Source organism: Populus euphratica, unplaced genomic scaffold (genome assembly GCF_000495115.2).
Source record: "Populus euphratica unplaced genomic scaffold, PopEup_1.0 scaffold114.1, whole genome shotgun sequence".
Lineage (NCBI taxonomy): Eukaryota > Viridiplantae > Streptophyta > Magnoliopsida > Malpighiales > Salicaceae > Populus > Populus euphratica.
The window spans coordinates 289,608-299,088 of record NW_011499905.1 but is presented as its reverse complement, the minus strand read 5'-3'; the positions used below and the strand labels follow the sequence as shown (position 1 = coordinate 299,088).

At 32.9% G+C, this 9,481-nt stretch overlaps 1 long non-coding RNA gene across 1 annotated transcript; it reads left to right on the top strand.

The window, feature by feature from the left end:
* Nucleotides 1-8,335: 8,335 nt before the first annotated feature.
* LOC105133307 (uncharacterized) lies at nucleotides 8,336-8,840 on the top strand. The gene is made up of 2 exons (XR_843754.1): nucleotides 8,336-8,611; nucleotides 8,722-8,840. It is a non-coding gene; the product is annotated as an uncharacterized LOC105133307 (long non-coding RNA).
* Nucleotides 8,841-9,481: the final 641 nt, after the last annotated feature.

The following is a 9,481-nucleotide window of genomic DNA, read 5'->3' as shown; positions in this document are numbered from 1 at the left end:
TAGTTATTCTTTACATATAATTTTACCGAATAAGTTTCTTATTAATTATTCTTCATAATGGTTATGAAAACATGTATAAACCTTTCGTCATACTTTAATCTTTATCTACCCTTGTTCATTTATATTGTGACTACACCATATATCGTATTTGATATAATTTTCATACTAATACAAACATGACTTATTTGACACTTCCATCATTATTTTTACTAGCTCTAAAACAGAAAACATGGACTTACTAATTTATATAATTTTCTTCTTACTTAGTAACCATTTTCTTTCTTTTGATTAATAATTTATTTAATTACACCAAATTCTCAATTCATCAAATTCATCATCATTATGTAAAATAACACAAAACACCTAAATAATTATCATTCAAATCATTTATAACACAATTTACACAAACTAGCTAGAAAAATCACTATTCACCCATCTACACATGGTCACCCACCCAAACCCACCAATCCCCCAATTGTTTATCATCATTTCATCATAATTTTATTCATTTCATAACCTATAACGATCCTAGGTCCCAATTTCAAGATAATTTACCTTTCCCCTAATTTTCACTTAGAACCCTAATTCCCCTTAACTATGAAAATTTACCAAGGAAACCAAAATGAACTATTAAGTCAAATCCCCAAATAAAGCCAAATAAAGGGATAAAATTGAATAAAAATAGAAGAATGAGGGACTAAAATTAAAAATAGAACATGAACTTCCCCCTAACTATGCAAATTAGTCCTTGATATAGGCAAAAAAAGGGATTGGACTTTTCTTTAAGCTTTAAATTTGGTCTTTAAAGCTCTAATTATTTTAAATAAATAAAATTGAATTTTATTTCACCAAATCAAGAGCGATTGAACATTTTCTTGACACCTTAAGATCCCTATATACACGCATAAAAGAAATCACCAAGACCAATTATAAATCAAAGTAATTTTAAAGAATTAATGTAAAAATCCTCAAGGATGAAAAATAAAGTTCTTTTATATGTGTGTGTGTAGAGAGAAAGAGAGAGGATTAATACAATAACTTCTTAAATAGAATATAAAAACATATCTTTTAAAAATCAATTTTCTAAAATATTAATTTTAAAATTTATGTTGCATGTACACGCATGATGTAGGGGGATCAAGTAGTCGCCACCTAGGAGATTTGAATGGACTAGTCTTATCAGAAACTTCAAGGTAAGGGACTGATTATGGTAATAGACTTTACCTAAGGTAAACTGCATTGTGTGGTTTGAATATGGTTTAAGGATGTTGATGAGTTTTTAGCCAATGGTCCATCTATGAAAGTGTTTTCAAAAACTTGTATATTATGGTGAGAAATACTCTTAATTAAATTTGGTGAACATTAAATAAATTTAGAGAATTTTCTAATGAACTCTTGCTATTTAAATATCAGCTTACTTATAGGTCCAACATTTATAACTAAATATTGACAATTAATTTTAAAACAAATAAAAAAAGAAGAAAACTAAAGATTATTAAAATATCAACCAAATCCTTATAGAATTTAAAAAACTTGTTGTAGATTCCATAAAAAATGCAAAGAAATACAAAAAATATTTAAAACAATGCTAAAATATATATTTTTCTCTTTTTTTATATATAAAATGCAATTTTTGTAAGGACCAAGTCGTATACAACAATCATAAATCTTTTTTTTTGTCATATGCAATTAAAACATTGGATTAATTAAATTTTTTTTCTTTTTTTAATAGTTATTTAACACGAAGTAAAATAAAATGCGAACACTGACACACACCTTTTTTTCACTAATTACTCACACATCAAAAAATTACACATGTTTGCAAACCATCAAAAAATCTAATTCTAATAATAATTTAAAACATGTGTTAAAAATTCAAAAATTTACAAAATGGTCCTCTCAAGTGTTGGAAAAAAATTGGAGAGATTTCAAGAAACTTAGGAAGCACATTGGAAGATTTTAGGATTGTCGAAACAATGCCAATGCATGGGTCTCACGTGTCGCCGCCACTAGCAAAGCGTGCAAGTGACACTTTGACATCTTAAAAGGCACACGATGCCATAGATCAGATATCTTTTCTTATCCTCTTCACTCCCATGTCGATGGTGTGACAAAGGGGAACCTTTAAAAGCAAGAAACAAACATAACAAACTTTGGTTCTTTTTCTTTCTTTTCCCTTTTTTAAATATGCTTCTCTATAATTATATTTTCTTCAAATGGTTATTATCATTACTACCATAGATGGAGCATCGTGTGTGGGGAGGGTCATTCAGGTGGTTGTTGATGGGCCATCAGTTCATGGTTGGAAAGAGAGGAAAAGTCATTGGCAATGATTTTCATAACGATGATACTACTAGAGTTGGCATTATCAGATCTATTGTTGGTGGAGATTGTTATGATGTTAAGGAGTTAGTACTTACAAGTAAAGGAATGTGGTTGACGATGATAGTAGGTCGATTTATGGTGACTTCGAATGGATAAATGAGAGGAGAACACCATAAGGTGGAGGTTTGCACAGTGGAGGGCTACTTAGGATAGTTGAGTTATGGTGAAAAAGATTAAGGTCAACATTGTGATGAAAAGGTGTGAGTTTCTAGGTTTGGTCTCTTTACAATAAAAATTAAGGGGTTGTAAAGAGAACAATCTTCAACGACGAGCTTTGGTTTCAAGATTGAAACTTTGTGTGGGGGGCATAAGAGAAGTTGTTGGTAGTAGCATGGAGGTTGGTATTTGTTGATAATGGCATAGAGGAAGATGAAGGAAATAATTCTATAGATGTGTTTTTTTTTTCTTGAGTAGCTAATGACTAGATTTAGGTATAATGGGGCTAAGGATCTTTTGGTGTATGTAGGAAGAGAATGTGAGAAATAGTTTTTGTTTCCTTTTTATTTTTATGTTTTTATTCTACCCATTGTTATGTGAGATTCTTTCACTGTTTTATAAGCAAAAAAATTTATCTCTTCCCTTCCAATTGCTTGATGACCAAATACATCAAATTCACTTTAGTCCTTTATTTTTTCTTGTATTAGTGTTTGAAGAAAGATATTTCATCATAGTGATTAGTTTAGGAGATGGTTCATTTTGTATTGGGTTTAAAAAGATCAAATACTTGTTTGAAGTCTTGTCTTTTCATTTTCTCAATGTGAACAAATACGAATACTTTTTCACTCCATCATGACTCTCATAAATGGTTTTTGATATTTTGAGAGCGTTACTTATCAGTCTTTCCCACTCGCTTAATAAGAATGAACTTTTCAAGGCATATAATGAAGGGTGAGTTTCATGGTTACCAAAGAAAAGGAATTCATATGCTTAAATGATGTTTAAGGGTTTTTATTAGTCTAGGATCATGATTAGTACTTAAAAGTGCATTTTTATTAAGGTTTTATGTCATCATTTTGCACTTTAAGTATCAATGACTCCTTAACTAAAACATGTTTTATAATACAAGTCTGATATCATAAGATACCTTTAATGTATGGTAAATATTCATCATAAATACATGTCTATCATATAAATAAAAGGACTGATTGATGAGTTGAAGTTTTGAAATTGAAAGGACAAGGAAATGGCCAAACTTAGAAAAGAGATATTGGTGCAGTCCAAACTGAAACACTGTTCGGTAATTGGGTTATATCTAAAGTTGTAGATCTCAGATTTAAATCTGATTTATATAGATGAAAAACTAAGACATAAACCTAAAACTTTCATGATGAAGGCAAGACTTCATTCCGTTGTTTGGAAGTCTAAATCTTAACTACAACGTAAAAGTCTGAATATGTCCTACAACCCAGACATTATTTAGTGTTCAGCCCATATCTCGAGTTCTAAAAGTTCAAATGACCTCCATGGTTTTTTCCTGGAAAGCTAAGACAATTTTCTAGAACTTTCATAGTAAGGTGAGTCCAAATTCTAACGTTATCAATGATGTTTTTGGCAAACAAAAAGATAATGATTGTCACCAAGTCAAGAGTTGGTCACCCACTCATTAATTAGTCATCAAATCAATAGTTATTAATTTTAGCTTATAAAAGGAGGCATTTGTGATGCATTTAGACATCTTGGTTTTCAGATTAAAATCATGTTCTTACTCTTTTTCTTTATATTTTTATAATGCTTAAGTTTTGCTTATATTAATCTCTTGTTTATGCTTCTCAATTCTTTTTCTTTACTTAGTTAACTTCTATCTTATTTATATTCTTATCTTATTTATTTGTTTATCTATTTTATTATGTTTAGTCAAGTTTATTATATCAAGATGAAAAGGTTATACTAATGGTGTAAAAATAAGTACAGTGTAAACTTAACTTGGACTTTAATGTTTGATACTAACATGCTTTATATTTATTATCTTGTTCACTTTTAATACTTTGTTTGTTAAATGGCTAATCTAGATTAATGTTGTATAACTCTTAGTATAATAAATATTTGACACTTTCATAACTCAAACCGTATGGTATAACCGACACTTGTACTATGAAAGGAACTTGATTTGTTGTTAACATAAATTATAATTATAAATGTCTGACAACATTTATAAGTATTAGTATTATTCAAATAAGATAACTAACATAATCATATTAACAATTTATAATCTGATTGGAACCTTATTTGTGTGTGGTTTTCAGTTGAGTAATAGGAGTTTATACTATACTTGTTTAAAATATCATTAATGGATCCTCTAACTTTGACATTTATTTTTTATTATTGTTTGATCCTCATATTGATCTTCCATCTTAAAATTTTTATCAACTTATTATTATTATTTGTTGTTGTTGTATTATTATTGTTTATAATTTATACAATTAACCTCCCTGTAGTTCTACCCTTGTCTTGCCAGGTTATTTATTACTTCGACACTCATGTACTTAAGAAAAGATATCAATATTTTTATCATGTCAGATCACTTTCATTTTTTATGCCCTTTGATCCTCTTTTGATATTCTTTTAGCATATTTTATGCTATTAAAGACCTTTGCTTTTAGAAATTAAGAAAAGAATCTTTCCATGTTTTTCTTTATACTTTAAACCTTTAATGGAGCACATAACCGGCTTTTCTTTCCTGAAATCTTTTTATTTACTCTTATCAAGATACCAATTCCTTTTCCTATTTCAGTTGCAAGCTCCTCAATGATTTTCCTTTTCTTTATTCGTCGAAGTCACATAAAAAGCTTTTGCTTGTGAGTCTTTTCAAGATTTGTCATTTAGCAAAACTTTTTTATTTTTATTTTTTTTTGGCTTATTAGGTTTTTTTATTATGCAGTCTCAATTAAGGTCTCATGGATTATGTTCATAGGTATTTTATATTTTTTGGGTTTTCCAGCTACTCTCTCATAGCTGGTAGACATTCTTAAATACTTTTATTTTTATAATTTTTTAATAATTACTCCTAGTATGGGGTCTGATTTTAGCTAGGATTATTATACAAATAAAAAAACTTCAATTCAGCTCAAATTAGGATTGCAATGGTTATATTTATCTCTAAAGAATATCAAAAAAATCTTTCCTCTCATTTCAAGCAAAATTAGTCATGATTTATAAATTTTGATCTCATCACCTTAATGATTTGCTCAAAATTATTTTGGGAGTTTATGGCTCCCGAAAAAATCATCATATTTGTTTCATGTAGCTTTGGCATAACAAACTTTGATGATTGGATTATTCATTAAGATATTTAATTATCTTTTAGGGAATTACTAGGTGGATCGTTTGTTCTTGATATATTATTAATTTTTTTTAAATCATTTGTCAAAGTGAACTCTTGAAATCCTTTGTTCAAGAGAGCATGATTTTTGAAAAAGGTTATAAGATCATTTTCAAAACAAACAGCAGGATGTAACCAGAATAATAACCACACATTTAGAAAGGCTGAAATAAGCCCAAATTTCGGGGACTTCTATACAAGTTATTAAGCTAGAAGTAACGAGTCACAATCAAACCGAAATTTGAGAGTCTCTTTTGGTACATTATTCGTTATAAACAATGGCAGAATCTGCCAAAGACAAGGACCTGAGAGTGAGCTGAACTGCAATGCAGCAAAATGCTGTGCAATAGGTCCTTGCACTGTTTTTGCAACTTCTCTCTCATTCCTTCTCAACCATCATCAATAAAAACAATAACTTGTTCTTCAAAAGCAATCCTTCTTCTGTCTCTTAAAAAACAAAGTTCACTCTATCATTCACCGTCTCTCACTCTCAAATAATGGATTTGGACGACAACAACAAGAATCAAGAAATTTATTTGATTTCTTAAGCCAAAAGGCCTCCACACCACCTTCATGGGCTTCCCATTTGAATCTAATTCCTCCTTATATGTTTTCTCATGGTCATCTCCTGCTACTAGCTAGATTATGAGTTTCCACTTAATATGGAATCCAGAGGCTTAGGTAAGAAAGCCTCTAAGGCGTAGCCTTCAAGAAGTACTGCTCAGATTTGATTCCAATATCTGTTATGCGTGAAGGAGGAGAAGAATCATAAGAACGCAGAGAAGAGGATATAATAGGATAACAGAATTGGAACAACAGAAAAGAGGAAGGAAGATTCTGATTGTGCTGAATTTCCTGACACTGTTTCATTCCCTCATGTTGTTATATATTAGTTACAAGAGAACATTCAGGTGGTTGGCTCTCCTAGTTTTCAGCACACGTGGAAACAGAGTTCCATTACTGTTTGTGCCCCTTCTTCCAAAGGAATCTCTTGGTCTTGAACCCTGGCTGGTGGCAAACCCTTAGGTTCATTGAAGAGTTCCTGGTAATGATCGAAGAGATACTCCAAGGCCTCATTCCTTTCTTCTTCAGATGCTTCAGCATTCAGCAGAGTATTCCCTCTTGTCATTTTCTATGATAGCTAGGCTGCATAGTCTCAATTTTGCTAGTTGGTTAGAATTTTTCATTATACTGTTGAGTTTTTCATTCATGATGGCTTGTAAGCTGGTTGGTTTATCTCCCTGCAAAATCACCTCTCACCATTGCCATTTGAATGGCATTCATAGCTCCTGATAATTGGATAAGATGTTGGGAGATGTTTCCCAATGTTGTCAGCCACTGAATACCTAGCACCATGTCATGACCATGTATTTCAACAAAGTAGATATCTGCCATGAAGTTCATTCCCTGCATCTTCCACTGAAAGTCTTTGCTTATTATAGTACACCTCATTCTTCCCCCATCAGTAGTCTGCATCATTAGAGGTTTTATTCCTATAGAGTTGCGCTGTATCTTGTTGGATGAATCCCTGTTTAGGAAGTTATGTGTGCTTCAAGAGTCAATCAGAATGTGGAGGGTATGCCTCTATACTTTGCCAGTCACCTTCAGGGTGTGATAACCAGCTATGCCTTCAAGTGCATTGGGTGAAATGTGGGGGGTGATGACTCTTGTACTAGTCTCATCGTCTCTTCCCTCCTGTTCTTCATCATCCTCATCGTCCTCGAGTATGCATATGGAGTATAGTCTCCTTTGTTGAGTGCCCCAATCTGCCTTAGTTCCATCAACTCCTCTAAAGGATCTTTTTGACCTCTGAATCTAAAACACACAGCCTCTACATAGTCTTCCCAAGTGATTGCATGATTCGCTAAGCTTCTCATAAAATTTTGATGCCAATATAGGGCTGCCCCATCCAAGTAATAGGATGCCATTTTGAGTCTACTTCTTCTAACTTAAAGCATTGAGTACATTTATATAGCCATTTATGTACATCTTCTCCATCAAAGTAGGTGAAATCTCTTATAGGCTTACGTACCTTGCAGGATGATGACCTCTTTAATAGTGCTTGCATTTCTTAGCAAAGGATTCATCCAGTTGATTGTCTCATCTACCTTTATATGTGCTGGTTCCACCAACTGGCTGTTAGAGAGATTACAGAAAGGAATTTTGCTGGAAGGATATTCTGCTAATAAGATTTGTCAGCTCTGTGAACTTCTTTTCTTGCTCAGTCTTGTTGGCTTCCATCATGGTCAGCATCTGCTCACATTTCTGAGCTTGTTCCCTGCTGGCAGACTCAAGTGACTCTGCTAACTTTCTCATATCCTGGGCCCCAGTGTCTGGTGCCATTTCAATGCTCCGATGAAGACCTGCTCTGATACCCCTTGTTACTAGCTAGATTGTGAGTTTCCAATTAATATGGAATCCAGAGGCTTAGATAAGAAAGCTTTTAATGCGTAAGCGTAACCTTCAAGAAGTACTGGTCAGATTTGATTCCAGTGTGTTATGCGTGAAGGAGAAAAGGAATAAGAACGCAGAGAAGAAGACAGAATAGGACAACAGAATTGGAACAACGGAGAAGAGGAAGGAAGATTCTGATTGTGCTGAATTTCCTGACACTGTTTCATTCCCGCAGGTTGTACAAGAGAACTTTCAGGTGGTTGGCTGTCCTAGTTGTCAACACACGTGGAAACAGTGTTCCCTACGCTGTCGTTTAGTGCTCTTGCAATCAGAGGCAATGTTATTCAGTTAAGTGAAACGGTGCGTATTGCATTAAGTTTATAACTTGCAACGGTCACTAAGTTCAAATTTTCAATTGCCAGTTCTTTCTTCCAATCTTCCCAATCCTCCTTGTTCTTCATTTCTCGTTCCTAACATCTCCCTACTCCTATTCACACTGAAGTCTATGTAAAGGTAATTTTTTTATTGCTTTTATGATCAATTCAAGTTATTTCAAGAAACCCCAACATGAAATTTTGGTTCTTTCTTTGTTTTTTTGGGTGTGGATGGATTTGTTCATGTAGAGGGATGGTTTTTCAGGGATGCAAATGAGTGTTAACAAAGTGAGAAAGTTGGAGTTCTTAATTGCTGATGTCGTGGCTCAAGGGAGAATCTCACTAATAATAGATGGAAGTTTATTTTATTACTATTTCTATTACTATCAGCAGTAGCATTCATAATAGTAGAAGAGGGAAGGGAAGTTTATGGCCAAAGTAAAAAAATTATGAGCTGTGGCATGCAATATGAGATAAAATTGTGTAACTTCAAGAGTTCTTGTCAGAGAAATTTTGAGGCACTAAACAACTCTAGACTATATATAGTGAGGTTAGGTAATGTTTGCTGCTGCTGAACCATTATTGCTTCCTGTCGGAATTTAGGTAAGCTGCAGGGGATCCTTCTCTAGAAAAACCATTTCCAAAACTATTAAATGGTTTGAGGCCTTTTAAATATGTCTCTTAATCATCACCAGGACATTATAGCATCCATCTATTTCACCAAATTAATCTATGATATAATCATGATATCACTGTTGTGGATGGTTCAAGTCAGCCGGCTGCTATGTCCTGCTTTCTATCAAGACTCTTCAAAATACCACACCATCGCTAAATTTATAACTTATCATCATAAGAGCCACCAAGACTCCAAGTTTATTACTGTCAGCATAATCAATTCAAAATCACCATCCATTCAAAATCATAAGTATGCAATTTTGAGAGCGGGGCGTACTACTTCATGCAAAACTGCTGAAGTCTGCGACTGTTTTTGGACTTTCCCTCGCACGAT